Here is a 12,036-nt window from a genome sequence, read left to right as displayed (position 1 = left end):
AATGTGTTAAGGATTCAAAGCCTAAGTACTTCCTGTTCAGACATGGGAGATATCCAGCCAACTGGGAAACACCAGACCTCAGTGAGTACCTAGGCCTTCACTGATCAGTCTACTGAGGGTATTTTGTTTGGAGTATGGCATGTTACTGGGCCAACCCCTCACTGAGACCCACAGGTGAGGTGCCAGGAAGAAAGCACATAGGAAGACTTCACTGAGAGGCCAGGATCAGGCAACATGAATTGGGAACAAACCCAGATAACTCCCAGGCAGATAACCACAGCTGAAGTGCTGAATTCAACTCTAAATAAGCTCCATCTCCTAGGGACAATTCTGCTACCCACAGGGACACCACCCAGAGCTGGTTAAAGGAAACACCCTGCAAGTCCCTAGGCTGGGCCAATGAAAAGAGGCTCACCAAGTAAGTCATCAGGCAGCACGAGCAATGGGCCTCGCAGGGCAACAGGAGAGGCTGCTCAGCCTCCTCTTCTACCCTCCACTCTTGAGTTTGAAATGTGACTAAGGTTCAGTTGTCCTGCCAAGTTGCGGGTCTGAAGCTGCCAGCTGCAGGAGGCAGATAGCTACAGGGAAGGGAGGCTCCCCGAGAGGCCCCCATGGGCTTGGGGTACACTCGTGGGCCACTTTGTGGTTCCCCACAGCATGTTCACACCAGTGACTACACAGTCTGGCCTTCCTCTGGCTTCTCTGATGACAGGAGATGCTAAGGCCTTCTTTTCCCTACAGTGTTCCCAGCAGGAGTCTGAAACTTATTCCTTCAGCTACACAGCAATGCCCAAAGCAGGGCTACAGCACAGCACTCCATGCCAGACAGCTACACAGAGACCAGGGTATGGAGTGATTCAGCCCCACCCCACAAAGGGCTATGCTGGTGGCCTCCCCTCAGGGGAACTCTGGGGAAATGGGCCAGCGACCTCAGAGGGCAGGATGCCAGGATCCAAGGTTCCCACTACACATCTCAGAGTCTCGTGCTAAAGGAGCAGAGAGGGTAACCAGGCAGCAGCCCCAGCTCTGACAAGTATGCACTGGTGAGTGATGCCTGGTTCCAGCCCAAGGCCCCACTTTGGTCTGTCTCTTCTTAGTCCTGGTGCCGGTAACTGCTTGCATCTTCCTGCACTTTAAGCTAAGTACTCTCCACCCTGTCTCTACGCCCCCACAAACCTCTCCCCAGCCTTCCCCTGTCCTGTACTTCTGCCTCTCATCCCAGTAAACAAGCCCACCAACCTACATTTCTTTAGCCACCGGGTCTGCTGGAACACACACTATTGCTGGCAGGACTTGGCAAAAAAAAAATGACCTTTGTACAGGGGCAGGTTCTCTTTGCTGGCTCTTCTGTCAATTCCAACTGGGTAAATAGTTATGGAAATAAACCTAAGGCTAAGACAGTACTGCAGAAAGTGCTTGATGGACCTGGCCCTTTGTGATTTCCAGTAAACCATTTTAAAATGTGAAATTCCCAGTCCCCTCAGGAACGTATACTTTGAAGAATCTCTGCAAATCAAATCGGCATAGGTTTCCAGAAACAGCCTTCTCCTTTTCCTGCCTAAGATAAAGGAACTTGAGGGTATAGGAAGTAGTAAGCTAAGAAAAGAAGTTAAGTGTGGAATTCTAGAACTGACTGGGCCAGACCAGGGAACCCTAATTCTGGTTTCCAGTGAGTGAGAACTGCTGTCCACTGTCACTGAGCTTTGCCTCAGACTTGAGCTCAGCATACCAACACTTAAATCAGCACATATCCACTGGCCTGGTTGCTGCAAGAGGGAAAGGCCTGCAAACCTGCTGGCACTCTCAACACTAAAGGAGAGGTTTGTTTGAACTATACTTAGGTGACCTGGCTTGAAAGGCACCTCTATCTGGCCTCAGGGTTCCTGGCAGCACCACTCCCTGCCCAGGGCAGGCTGCACAGAAGGTCCCTCAAGGGCTGCCTACTGTACAAGATGGCTAAGAGGACATGCACTAGAAAAGGGAACAAAATGGAAATGCTCAGCTCTCCCTTAGGTCAGTCTTCTTATCCAAGATGGAGCAGCCACAATCAATTGTAAAATCTCTAGTCAAGCATCCTCTCACAGGAGCCTGTATACTCTATGGTGTGATGGAAACACTGCGTGGGATTTTCCTTTAGCCTCCCATCAATGCTTCATAAAAGAAAACTGCATCGGTGAGACCTTCACACCCCTATGTAGCCCCTGTACAGGGAGGTGAACACACCTCCATGGCGTCCTCTGAACCAGCTCCACATTCTACATCTAACCATCTCTCTTAGGAACACGGTGTGGAGATCAGACAGGTAGGGAAATGAGAAGCAAAAGAATAAAGAACAAATTTTCCAGCTGGTGAGATGCTTAGTCAGGAAAGACTCTCGCTGCCAAGCCCAAGATCAAATCTAACAAATTGTTTTCTTACTACACACACACACACACACACACACACACACACACACACACACACACACACACCATATTTAAAGAAAAGATTTCCCTCTCTGGCTGTGATGAGGCAGTCTCCTCTACAAGTACTTCTCAAGTGGACTCAACAATTCTAGAACATCTGCCTGGAGGAAGTGCTCTTCTGCTCCTTGACAGGGCAGCTCTGAGAAGCATCCAGCTGAAGCCCAGTGAGGCTCCATGCCTGGCACCACCAGCCCAGGTAGACTGACTCATGCTCAGAGCAGTCTCAAAAGGAACAGTGAAAGGGGAAAACGTGTTTGCCAGTCCTCTGTTTGGCCAGGTGGGGTCTGTATCAATGCTCACACTCTCTGAGATGTCTAGTGTGGGTCGGTGCAGTGACAACAGTGGAATGGGTCCCAGGCCAGAAGTGAATGAACCAATTCTGAGGACCTGTGCTAAGAAGAGCAAGGAGGCAACAAGGCAGGGAATGAAAGCAAGAGGTATGCCTGATCCAAGGGCTCTTCTGTGTGACGGCAGAACTCTCATCTAAGCAGTAACTCTTTGGAATAGAATTACTCTATTACCTCACATTGAATACCTGGGTTTATAAAAATTGGGCATTAGTGACAAGTGATATCAGCTTAGTAATAACAGTTTGGAGTCTTGAAGATTTAAGCTACAACGCCTGCACCAAAAAAAAAAAAAAATGCTTGTTGAGTGAATATATGAATGAATGGTCTCAGAACAAGGCTGATTGTATGTAAAGTAATCAAACTGGCAGAGATAGGCCACAAGTGCATGTGTAAGGATGACTAGAACATACCATGTTCTTGCTGGGATAGAGGAAGAATAGAATGAGGTGGGAGTGGAATGGGAGAGAGCATGGGCAACGATGACTCCAAAGATACCCAGAGAAATTCTACTTCTTATAAGCTGGGTGTGTATCAGAAGGGTCTGTCTTCTTTCTCCTGGCATAGGCTCCTGCCTAAGAGCTGGGAAGAAAGGAAAACTGTAAACATAGACTCAATTCTGGAAGATGGGACAAGCACAGGGGGACAGGATAATAGGCAGAAACAGGATGGAATAGCAGTCACTGGAAGGCCTGCCCTTGGGACGGGACAGCACACCAGATCTAAGCAGGGGCTTGCCTCAATCTTGATTCTTCAAGCTGTTCCTCTCTCTTTATACACTCTCCTCCAAGTAGTCCTGCCCTTTGACCCCTTCCTTCTACTCAACAGTAAGATTCTCTCCTCTTCAGGATTCTCTCAACACAGCTGGGCCTCAGTCCAAACTTAATTTGTTCAGTGTGCAGAAACACCAGTGTGCAGTGCAGGAAGCATGGCTAAGGAGGAGATGCTGCCCTTGACTGGGCGGCCAGCAGACTGTACCCATCTTTTCTGTGCATGTGAAGAAAACAGCACTTTCACTAAACAGCGAGGAGTGTGCAAACAGCCTTAGGAGAAACTCGGCCACCAGCCAAAAAAAAAAAAACCCAACCCTCTTTTGTATTTTTTCAAACCCTCGGGCAAGATTGTTTTTATCTGTGTTATAGTCCTTAAGAAGAGCTGGGTGTGCAGCATATGCCTACAATCCCAGCACTCAGGAGGTGAGCTGCTATGCAGCAAATGTGAAGCCATTCTGGGCTACAGAGACCCTGTCTCACAAACAGAAAGCTGCACTCGAGAGAAGAAATGGAATCAACAACAACAACAAAGAGTAAGGATAACATGCTAAACGGATGAAAAGCAAGGCACCTCAGTAAAACCTGCTCCTAGACTCCAGGCACCATGTGTAGGGAGGCGAAGAAGAAAGGGGCTTACAGGCTTTGCAAAGCACACAAGCACAGAAACAACAGAGAAACAGTTATCATTCAGAGACTGGCACAAGCTCAGGCCTTCGGGGTGGGAATGCCTTATTCAGTCACCATTGTGGGCAGAATGGCAGAAGGATGGCTTGGGTGCTGGCATAATGTAAGAGATTCTAGGTCTGAACTCTGCCACATCCTGGACAAGAAGGTTTTCCTTTGAAGGGTCCATTTCCTCAAGGTGAGACTTCTAATACAGTTGTAAGGAAGCAGAGGGTTGGGCTGTAGCTCAGGGGTAGACTTCTTGCCTAGCATGTGAAAAGGTCCTGTATTTGAAATAGAAATGATATATAAAGAAACACCATGCCGGGTGGTGGTGGCGCATGCCTTTAATCCCAGCACTCGGGAGGCAGAGGCAAGCGGATCTCTGAGTTCGAGGCCAGCCTGGTCTACAAGAGCTAGTTCCAGGACAGGCTCTAGAAACTACAGGGAAACCCTGTCTCAAAAAACCAAAAAAGAAGAAACACCAAGAAAGCCAGATATGGTAGAGCACTCCTGAAATTCTAACACTGGGAGGCCAAGCCAGGCGGACCATTGAAAGTTTGTACCCAAAATGGGCTGCAGAATGAGTTGAGGGCCAACCTAGAATACACAGTCTCTGTCTTTAAATGATTAATTAAAAGTTGGGATGTAGAGGCAGTGGAGTGCTTGCCTTGCATAAAGCCTTAAATTCAACCCCAACAAGCACCACAGAAACCAGTGGAGAAGGTGCACCTGTAATCCCAGCTCTTAGGCAGAAAGGATCAGAAGTTCAAGATCATCCTTGGCCATATAGGAAATTCGATGCCAACTGGTGCTACATAAAACCTTTCCAAAAGTGGGCAGGGAGGAAGAGAGAAAAGAAATGAGAGGAAGGAGGACCCCCAGACAGCAGGATGAATTTAGTCACTGCTCTCACTTATAGCTGTCATGATTATTGTATTTTATCATTGCACATTACTATACACAAGAATGCCCAGAGCTATAGGACAAGCTGGAGGGACAACATCAATGGTGCTTGAAAAGAATGAGCCCCATAGGCTCATATATTTGGATGCTTGGTCACTAGGGAGTGACACCATTTCAAGGATTAGGAGGTATGGCCTTGTCACTCTGGTGAGCTTAGAGGTTTCAAAAAGTCCATACCAGGCCCAGAGTGTCTCTCTGAGTTTCTCTGATTGCAGATCAGGATGTAGCTCTCAGTTACTCCAGCGCCATGAGTGCCACCATGCTCCCACCATGATGATAATGGACTAGCCCTCTGAAGCTGTAAGCAAGCCCCCAATTAAATGCTATCTTGTATAAGTATTGCCTTGGTCATGATGTCTTTTTACAGCAAGAGAACAGTGTCTAAGACAAATGTTGGTACCAGAAACTGGGGTTATGATGGCTAAGAAAAACTTCACCTTGTGCTATGCACCCAGTCTACATTCCTCAAAGTTCCTGGCAATGCTGACTCCTTGCCTCCCTCCCTCAAATTCTAAAACTGCTATGAGTTAATTAACCAATTGCTCTGGCTTTTGTAAACCCACTCATCACTGTGTACCAGGGTATGAGACAGCTCCCTTACTGCTGTATACAGAGGGAGAGGAAAAGTTCCTCATAGCTGAGAGGCATAAAGCAGTTGCTCACTTAGCTACACATTCCACACAAATGAGATCATTGTAGCACCCACCTTTAAAAAACCCTTCCTCTAGCGTCTTCTGCATGACACACCTTGTTTGGCTTCAAGGCTATTGGCCTGATAGCAGTAATTAATAAATTATTTTAATTATAATATGAATCAAGTCTTTGGTCTTTTCTCAGTGGATTTGAACTCCTTAACAGCCCTGACCATGCTATTTGTTGGAGAAATATGGAAGACTTTGGGACTTTGGACTAGAAAAGTGATTGAATGCTTTAAAGGGGGCTTAAAGGGCCATCCTAGTAAGAGCACAGAAGAAAACAGGGCTGAGGATGAACTGTGGGGCCAGTTCAACAAGTTTCAGAGGGGAAAAATAATAGTAAGTGGCCTAGAGAAAATTCTTGTGATATTTTGGCAAAGGATGTCATCACTTTTTGCCTTGTCCTAGTATTGACTTTGTCATGTGGTTAATCTAATCTGTAACAAAAAGGAGCAAACAGGACAAAGAGAAATACAAAATCTACAAGTTGAGGAGAAAAGGACCCCAGAAAGTGTAATGGAGTTAAGTCCAGTGCTCAGGCAAGTTTCTACCCAGCTAAGCTTCCAACTTCTGAAGAGAAATTAAAGAAAAGCTTAAGCAGTCAAGGAAACCATCAACAGAAGGCCGATGAAAATGTAATTGAAGGAAAAGGTCAAGTTTCAGTCCCATGGTTCTGACTGTAAAGTCAAGGAATATACAAAAAAGGTGTTGATAGCTGGGCAGTGTTGGCACACATACTTTTAAACCTAGCACTCGGGAGGCAGATTGATCTCTGAGTTCGAGGCCAGCCTGGTCTACAGAGAGAGTAGTTCCAGGGCAGTCATGGCTACACAGAGAAATGCTGTTTAAAAAAAAAAAAAAAAAAAAACAGAGGGAGAGCCGGGCAGTGGTGGTGCACATCTTTAATCCCAGCACTCGGAAGGCAGAGGCAGGCAGATCTCTGTGAGTTCGAGGCCAGCCTGGTCTACAAGAGCTAATTCCAGGACAGGCTCTAAAACTACAGTCAAACCCTGCCTCGAAAAACAAACAAACAAGAACAAAAAAAGAGGGGGGTTGGAATACTGTGTAATTTCCCTTCACACCTAAAAGAAACAAAACAAAACAAAACAAAGTCACTGAGACCAGACGTGTCAAGAGTGTTCCAACATGGAGGTCCAGAGATATCATTGTGTGAAGCTGGGAAGAACAACCCTGGTTGTGTTGGAGACCCCAAGATGTTGGAGATGCCAGAGTCGTGGGATACCCACCAAAGAGAGCTGCAGACGTGTGTGCAACCAGCTCAAGAGAAAAAGAGTGTGTTTCAGTCAACATAGCTGGAGGAGCTGGAGTTCTAAAGAAGGCTTTGGCATCAGACATGGAAATACAGAATTGAGTTCTCCCTGCTATTTTCGGTCTTGCTTTGGTCCAGTATTTCCTCCCTTTCCTCACTTTTGAAATGGCAATGTGTATTCTGTGCCATTTATGTTGGAAGTATGCAGTCCGATTTCTGTGTTTGCTTTCTAGGGGTTACAGTTAAGAGATTGCCAGCATCTCAGAGACTGATAGACTATGGGGACTTTTGAAGAGGACAGAATGCATTTTTGCATTATGATATAGCTACAAGTCTATGTAGGCCAAAAAGTAGTGGTCTGAATAAGAATGACCCTACCATAGGCTCATATATTTGAATGTTTGGTCATTAGGGACTGGCACCACTTGAGAGGAATTAGGAGGTGTGGCCTTGTTGGATTAGGTGTGGCCTTATAAGAGGAGTGTGTCACACAGAGTAAACTTTTAAAAAAGCCCAAAGTCTCACTCTGTGTCTCTCTGCCATTGGATCAGGATGTAGCTCTTAGCTACTGTTCCAGTGCCATTCATGCCACCATGCTCCCACCATGATGATAATGAAATAACCCTCTGAAACTGTAAACAAGACCACAGTTAAATCTTTTATTTTGTAAAAGTTGCCTTGGTCATGGTGTCTCTTCACAGCAGCAGACAGTGACTGAGACAATCATCATCAACCAGAGAGACATTATGACGAGTTCTCCCCCTCGCTCAGATAAAATACCCATTCAAGCTTGCTATTAGCTACAAAGGGGGTTCAAATAATGATGCTCTCATTCCTGAGCAATAACTCAAAAAAAGTCAGTAACATTTGCTTTATAAACAAACAACAGCTACCAGTGTAACCATGCATGTCTTACTCAGATGTACACTGAGCTCCACAACAAAGGGAAGAGCCCTAGAATTCCATTCCTTCCTTCCCCACAAGAGATATGCAATAGCTGAGCGCTTTAAATTGGCCAAGGAAACACAGACAGGTTTGAATGTCAGAAAACCTTAAGGCAAAAATGAGAAGAAAAGAGGAATCAAAGATACTAATTTGTGGATCAAACATCAAGCACTCTATTTTTCCTCATTATTTGAAAACCAGTTAGACATTGAGTCCTGGACAAGAGAACAATGCCATCCTGGGCTCCTACCTAAGAGAAGGTATCTCAGAAATCAGTGGGAAGACAATGATGACACAGAGAAGACAGGAACAAGAACAAGCAAACAAGTAAGAAGCAGGGTCCTATGCAGATGTGGGCTGTTTAGAAACCTCTGAAAGATAAAGGCCAGCCCAGAGAGGCTAGAGCCGAACATCTGTGCCAGATACTGCCTTTATGATTAAAACGCTATTTTCCATCCAGGAAAAGAATATATATACAGTTTATACATGTAAATAGACAGCTCATACCAAAAAGAACATCACTTGGAGAATATTACCTTTTGTGAGAACAATAGGTAATTATAACTAGCCTGAAAAGTGTCCACACTAATGAATAGAAAATAGCAAACATAGATAACTCAATAAGTACTTAGAGAGTGCTTCTTAAGTGCTTGGCACAATGGAGGAAGAAATGTTTAAATCTATACTGCTGGGTATGGTGGTCCACGCCTTTAGTTCCAGAACTTGGGAGGCAGAGGCAGATCTCTGTGAGTTTCAGGCCAGCTTGGTCTACAGAGCAAGTTCCAGAACAGCCAGGGTAATACAGAGAAAGCCTGTTTAGAAAAACCAAAAATAATAAATGTAAAAAACAAAAACCCGGGGCTGGAGAGATGGCTCAGCAGTTAAAAGCACCAGCTGCTCTTCCAGAGGACCCGAGTTCAGTTCCCAGCACACACATGGCAGCTCACACCTGTTTGTAAGTCCGGTTTCACCTCTATGCAGACATATGTGCAGGCAAAATACAAATGCACTTGAAAGAAAAATAAATTATCTAAAAAAACCTATAAAACTGTTTGGCACATATTATCCTAAACTGCATTTACTCTAGCTACAAGAACATACATGACCCATAGATGCACTTACAAAGACAAGAGTGTTGGGAGGCAATTACACTCTGAGTTTGCAACTTCTGTTAAGTGCTTTAAGTAATGTTTTCACCACTGAAACAGTAAGTACACAACTGAGTGGGTCTCAACAGATTTACAATACTGTGCAACCATCACCAATATCTACTTCAAAATATTTTCATTACACAAAAAGAAACCAGACATCCTGTTCTCTGTTTCTCCAAACCCTGATATCACCACTCTGGCTCTCTGCCCACTCTAGTATTACACAGAAATGTCATCCAGCATGTGGCCTTGTGTGCCGGCCTCTATAACTGCAGTGTTCTCAAGCTTCATCCAGGTTTCAGCAAATGTCAGTTCTTACATCTGAATACACTCATCAGGTGATGAACCTTCAGGTTGATTCCATTTGGGGGCTATTATGAATAATAATGCAATGAATACTCACATGTATATTACATTTTTAAAAATCTACATTTTTAGTACTAGAGCACTGAATACAGGGTCTCCTTCATGCTAAGCACATGTTCTATCTCTGAGCTCCACCCCTAGCGGGAACCTCATTGACAAAATGATTGGCCTGGAGGATGTAGCTCTCAGCTCCTGCTCTGGTGCCATTCAGGCCACCACACTCTTCTGACCTCCATAGACATTGTGACTTTCACTCACAGAGGCACACACATATTTTTTTTTGCGGGGAGGTGGCTTGTTTTTCTGTTTTAAGACTGGGTCTCGGGGCTGGAGAGATAGCTCAGTGGTTAAGAGCAATGCCTGCTCTTCCAAAGGTCCTGAGTTCAATTCCCAGCAACCACATGGTGGCTCACAACCATCTGTAATGAGGTCTGGTGCCCTCTTCTGGCCTGCAAATATACACACAGACAGAATATTGTATACATAATAAATAAATAAATAAAAAAAAAAAAAAAAGACTGGGTCTCACTGTGTGGCTATGGTGTCCTATAACTCATTATGTATACTTGACCTACATCACAGAGATCCACTTGCCTCTGCTTCCTGAATGCTAGAATTAAAGGCATGAACACATTTTTTAATGCTATCAATTCATAATGCAGCAATGTTGTGGTTTAATTTGAATGACAAGCTATATCCAAACTAGCTCAGGGTCTGATAATGGTGTCACACACCTTTAATCCCAGCACTCGGGAGGCAGAGGCAGGCGGATCTCTGTGTGTTCAAGACTAGCCTGGTCTACAGAGCAAGTTCCAGGACAGGCTCCAAAGCTATAGAGAAACCCTGTCTTGAAAAAAAAAAAAGCAAGAACCAAAACAAACAAAAAACCCTAGTTCGGGACAGGGGGTAGATTCTTTGAGAAGCCAGAAAGGCATAGGGTTTACCTCCCTTCCAGGGCATTTCTCTGGAAAGGGAGGGTAAGTCAGAGAACAGGGGCCTAGCAAGGGAAACAAAGACCATGCAGGCAGAACAAGGAGAAGCTGATGGATGCTTGCACTGGACAAAGCAGCACAACAGACAGAGCATGCTAGAAAGGCAGTGGCTGCAACTGTTGGACTCAGAAAGTGGTTTATAGAAACACAGCAGTAAACATTTTAAAATTCCAACTGAGGGCTGGAGAGATGGCTCAGAGGTTAAGAGCATTGCCTGCTCTTCCAAAGGTCCTGAGTTCAATTCCCAGCAACCACATGGTGGCTCACAACCATCTGTAATGGGGTCTGGTGCCCTCTTCTGGCCTTCAGGCATACACACAGACAGAATATTGTATACATAATAAATAAATAAATAAATATTTTTAAAAAAGATGTTCAGTTATATGTTAAAAAAAATTCCAACTGAGAATATAACAGTGCTAGCCTGCTAGCCTAGCGTATGTACAGGAATTGCCACACAGCAAAAAATAAATGAAAATAGAAGTCCTACAGGGAAAAGTGAAAGGGGAAAGAAACATAAGAAAAGAATACAATGGAAAAGCAGCAGGCATTCTGGAAGAGCCCCGTTCCATTATTTTAGAGCGATCATCAGTGTGGTAGAACTCTACAGAAACAGGAACACTGACTGAGAAGTAATATTTAGATCCTAAGACGAAACTGGCGGAGGTTGTCCTGCCTTCTTCCCCGGGAAAAATATGCCCCTCATTCTGGTGTGTCTAACGTGCAGGTCTTTGAACCTCTCTGGGTTGAGGCAGCTGTGGCCTGGCCCACTCACATGGACCAGAGCAGCCCAGAACCAGATCACTGGCAGGTACTTTGGAAGGCACCACAAAAAGATGGCATCTGGAGATGTGCAGAAGGCAACCGGAAGCCTTTTTGGTGGCAGATGTAAGTACAATGTAAATTGTTTTTAGAAAACAAGAATGAGACCAAAATCCAAGTAACAATCGGTTTCACCCAGGAATTCTACCCAGGAATGCAAAAAATATGGGAATTATGGGAATTTCAGGAATCAAAGGCTAAGGTAGCAAAATATTTGTAAAAAAAAATCACTATGACTGCAACAAAGGACAAGAGGGATCAGGGTTTGATATGGGGTATACTGTTTCATTAAACCAAATCCCTCAGATACTTCCTAATCATTGCCTGTATACTAGCCTGTTCTCTAAGCAATCTGCCCATACTAGCCAAAGCTAGAATTGACTGAGTCCCAAGGAAGGCCAGAGGAACATAGGCCAAGTGGATCAACTACAGAACTTTAAAACCCAAGGGGTGGATGGACCCCAAAGACTCCAATTCTCATTATAATTCAGAAATCTATGACATGGGAGACTCACACTTTTGGGCCCAAACATTGAAATTCTACAATTCTGGGTGGCAAATGAGCAAGCTGACTCCACCAT

General features: G+C 44.8%; 1 protein-coding gene across 4 annotated transcripts in view; it reads right to left on the bottom strand.

Moving 5' to 3' along the window:
* Pc (pyruvate carboxylase) overlaps window positions 1–12,036 on the bottom strand; it is a 94,178-nt gene that overhangs the window by 60,551 nt on the left and 21,591 nt on the right. Inside the window, exon 1 of one of the 4 annotated variants that reach the window (XM_038334473.2) lies at window positions 1,244–1,262. The exons of the other annotated variants lie outside the window; for them this stretch is intronic. The gene's annotated coding sequence lies outside the window, so the exon portion shown is untranslated. Of the gene's footprint in view, window positions 1–1,243; window positions 1,263–12,036 lie in introns of those variants that run through there. 4 annotated transcript variants of the gene reach the window in all.

Source organism: Arvicola amphibius, chromosome 1 (assembly GCF_903992535.2).
Source record: "Arvicola amphibius chromosome 1, mArvAmp1.2, whole genome shotgun sequence".
Lineage (NCBI taxonomy): Eukaryota > Metazoa > Chordata > Mammalia > Rodentia > Cricetidae > Arvicola > Arvicola amphibius.
The sequence above is the reverse complement of the archived record's forward strand: the minus strand, read 5'-3'. Positions and strand labels throughout refer to the sequence as shown.